At 63.0% G+C, this 4,002-nt stretch overlaps 1 protein-coding gene across 5 annotated transcripts in view; it reads left to right on the top strand.

Annotated features, from left to right (window-relative positions):
- Positions 1 to 638: 638 nt before the first annotated feature.
- MCF2L (MCF.2 cell line derived transforming sequence like) overlaps positions 639 to 4,002 on the top strand; it is a 174,244-nt gene continuing 170,880 nt past the window's right edge. For all 5 annotated transcript variants that reach the window (XM_046664016.1, XM_046664013.1, XM_046664008.1 and 2 more), the window contains exon 1: positions 639 to 710. The gene's annotated coding sequence lies outside the window, so the exon portion shown is untranslated. The remainder of the gene's footprint in view (positions 711 to 4,002) is intronic.

Genomic DNA, 4,002 nt, shown 5'->3' with positions numbered 1-4,002 from the left:
GAATTAAAAGCCGGGGTCTTTTTTCTTTTTCTTGCAAACGTTGGCGACTCTGAAGTCACAGGGGGTGAGCGGCCGGCCATGGTCCCACCTGCCACCCCTTCTCCTGGGAAGTCGCCGGCGCAAGGGAGGGTCGTGGGCAGAGAGTGCGGACCTGGCCTAGGGGGGCCTGGGAGGAGACGCAGGACCTCCCCGCTGGCCCCCCGAGGGGCGGGGGGACCCCATTTTACGGGTGAGCCTGGGGAAGTGGGGTCAGACCCCCACGTCCAGCCGGCGTCCCCTTCTGTCCTGCGGCCTGGGGTCGGGGTCCTGGTGAACGCGCATAGTGGCAGGAGCCCCGCTCCTTGGCAGGACCCCTCCGGGTGCTCTCGGGGGACGTGGCGGGGATTCGGACCCAGGGGGCAGAGACCGGGAGAGGAGGGGAGGCGGGGGGGGGGGGCGGGGAGAGGGTGGGGCTCGGGGCAGCTCCTCCCCCCGCCCCCTCGCTCCCTCCCACCTCCTCCTCCCCTCCCATCCCGCGCCTCCCCCAGACCTTTACCCGCTCTCCCCTCCCCCTCCGCACAGCCAGAGCCCTGTGCTCCTCCCCTCCCCTCCCCCTCCTCCCTCCCCCTTTCCCTGCACCCCTGCCCGCGGCCGGAGGAGGAGGCGGGGCGTCCGTGGGCACCTGCGGACCGAGGACAGAGGACAAGGACGGGCCCCCACGGCCGGGCCAGGTGTGCAGGGCGAGAGGGGTGGAGGGGGCGGGGGGGCGCGGACGGAGCGTCCGAGGTGGGCGGACAGCCGGACAGTGGTCTGGGGGCTCGGAGCACGGGCGCCTCCCGCGGTGTCCGGAGCGCGGGATCCACCGCGCAGACTCCGCTCCGCCTCGCCCCTCGCACCCGACAGGTGTCACCCTCGGGGCCTCTCCTGCTGGGGTCCCCTCGGCACCTCCCGTAGCCACACCTCAGGTTCTCCCATGCATCCATGCATCAGGTGTCCCGGGCGGGTGTCCAGGGCAGGGGTCTCGCGCAGGGCGGCCTGGTGGGGCAGCGCGGCGTGGGGTCCCCCACGTGAATCTTCACTTCCCTGGTGGCCGGCCTGTGTCCCCTGTGGGGGTCCCCCAGCCGGGCATGGAGAGGCCGTGGCCCACAGTCCAGCTGCTTTGCCTTTCAAAAGAGCAGCGGAAGAGAAGACGCTGCAGTTTAAAAATAAGAACTTTGCTTTGTTCTACAACTGCGAAGGCTTTCCTACCATGTTTTTTAAACTCACACCTTGTTGCTCTTCATCCCTTTGGCTCCTGGCTGACGGGCTGCTGGCTCCTCTGCAGACACTTAAATAGGAGCCATGACGGTGGGGGAGGGGCCCCAGGAGACTTCTGGAGCAAGTGCAGACTCTTAACTTTTCAGGAAACGTCCCCATCCTGGCACACGTGGCCGGAGGCTACCCCTAACAGACCGCCTGCCAGGCCCTGGGTGGGGAAGGGTTAAGGTGACCCTGAGCACACAGGCAGGATGTGCAGGGGATGGCCGTGGGAGGCCCCAGGATGTGTGGCCACCGGGGAGTGGCAGGGCCACACCACCAAAATAGAAGTGCATCCCCAGAGGCTGCTGATGGTGCAGTGTCCTCGGCCCCCTCCCGGGCAGGCAGGACCCACCCTTGGCAGGTAGGAGAGGGGTGCCTCTGGGGGAGCCCTGTGCAGGAGATCTTCTAATATGCGCATCTGATGGGATGGCTGGCCCAAGGCTGGTTTTCAGACCTGACTTCACAGACGGAGTGTTTTCCTGAGCTCTGAGCTCTGCCCCAGCGTCCTGGGATCAGGGGGCACCACTGCCCTCTCCTCACACCTGTGGGGGACAGGGGACAGTCCTGCCCTGCAGTCCTGGGTGGGCCCTGAGGGGGGGTGCTCTCTCTGGGGTGAGTTGGCCCCATTGGAAGCCCCCGTGGGCCGGGGCAGCCCCCTCCCATGTCCCAATTCACAGTCTGAGCAGGGGCCTGCTTGTAGGCGGTGGACGTGCCCGGTGCGGTTGTGGTCAAGACACCGACGCCTCTGTGAACCTCAGTTTTGCCTTTTGTGAAGTGGGGGTGATGCGGGCCCCAGCCGCCTCCCAGGACCGCTGTGAAGACAGGAGATTCATGTGCAGGCCCCCGTGAAGGACAGAAGCCTGCGGGAGGGGGCTCAGGGGTCTGGAAGCCCAGTTACAACTCTTTTGTTATGTGTTCGCGGTTTCTGGGGCGACTCTTTCTTTACAGCTGGTGGAGGCAGGGCTTTCCGACTGCAGGAGCAGTGGGGAGGAGCACAGGAACGAATCAAAGAGATCCACCAGGTCTGCAGAGTGCAGGGCAGAGGGAGCACCTGCGCCCGAAACCCTCCTTCTCCCCCCTCCCTGCGGGGCTTCTGTTGAATTCCTGTCATAGCCCGTGCTCCAGGTCCAGCCTTCTAGATGGCCAGCTCCCTTCCTGAGGCCGAGGCTCCTTGGTGAAGACTCCACTAGGATCTGGACGTTGATCTTGGAGGGCAGCACCTTGGTCTCTGGAAGTGAAGTTATGGGCACGTGGAAGGGAGAGGTCTCTGCCACTGGATGGGTTGATTAACTTTGAAACACGCAGGGAGCGCTGAAATGAAGCAGAGGATGCTGAAGTATCTGTGTGACGGAGCTAAACTGGCCTGGGGTGTTCCCGCCTGACCACAGCCAGCCCCGATGCGCTTGACGGGGTGTTGCTTTAAGACGCTCCTGGAGAAGAAGCTAGACGTGTAACGGTCACAGTGACAGGAATGCAGTGTTCTGTGTAGAGCTTGGCTTCTTTCTCTTTGGTTCACTCCATCTCACCCTTTGATCAGCTCCTGGGGATGAGGGGACATGGGGACGCTCCCGTTAGACAGGCAAGAGCCTCTGGGCTGACCCCACAGACCCACGGGTTCCTGTTCCTCATGATCCTGGAGGGAACGCCTGCAGCCGAGCACGGTCGCGTGGTCTGCTTGTTGGAATGCAGGCTCCTGGGCCCCCAGCCTCTGGGACCTGACCCGGGTGGGCCTGGAGCCTCATCTGAAGCAGGCGCCGTGGCCCTCAGTGAGCGTCTCCCTTGGGGAGGGTGGTGAGAATGGGGGGAGGGGTCTTCACCAAAACGCCTGCAGAGAGACCCTCTGCGGGCCGCGGGCCTGCCTTCGAGAAGGCCATAAGGAACAGGCGGATGGCTGTGCAGTCTGTGTGGGGTGGCCGCTGGCAGAGGCAAAAACAGCAGCCTCTCGACGACTGCCCTGTCGCCTGCGGCATCCTAGTAGGCTTCGTGCTGGCACAGCCTGTCTGCAGCGCCTTCCCCTTGGGACGGCCACGTGATCGTGTTTCTTGCTGGCTTCCTCCAGTAGAACTTTCAGAACTTCCAGTCCAGGATGGGACACCTGACACCCCATGGTTACCAAGAAACTCTTGGAGGTCTGGAGGCTTGGATATCATGACTTTGTGGTCAGGGGCCCATCCTGAAGGTGACCATCATGGCGGCCCTGGGCAGCCCTGGAAGCCACAGGAAACCCAGCCCCTCGCTGGAGCCTCCCAGTATCGCCTTGGAGCCCAAAGCCCTATGCAGCTCCACAGAGGGATCACACAGAGGCCAAGTGTCCATCTGAAGGGTCTGCACCTGGCTCGGTGACCTCTGGGACTCGTCAGCTGAAGCGTTGGATGTAACTCATGACTGGGGCCAGTCAGCCCACCTGTTGAGAAAGTGGAGAACATTATTCAAGTTCCTGAGTTGAAACAAAGACAAAAATCTGAACAGATCTAACAAGGGAGTAATGACGTGGACGCCAAGGAGCTGGCAAGCATTTAACTTCGCCTTCCCCGCGGTCCTCCTTCTTGCTTGTCTGTTTGTTCATTTGGAAGTAAGGACTAGAGACAGAGCACAGAACAGGACTGAGTCCTGCAGGGAAAGGCTGTGCTCTTGTCCACACAGAATGGGCCTGAGGGGTGGAGCCGAGTGAGGGGGGAGGGATGGAGATGGAGGGGTGGGGGGGTGGAGATGGAGGGGTGGGGG

This window comes from Equus quagga, chromosome 6 (genome assembly GCF_021613505.1).
Source record: "Equus quagga isolate Etosha38 chromosome 6, UCLA_HA_Equagga_1.0, whole genome shotgun sequence".
NCBI lineage: Eukaryota > Metazoa > Chordata > Mammalia > Perissodactyla > Equidae > Equus > Equus quagga.
The sequence above is the reverse complement of the archived record's forward strand: the minus strand, read 5'-3'. Positions and strand labels throughout refer to the sequence as shown.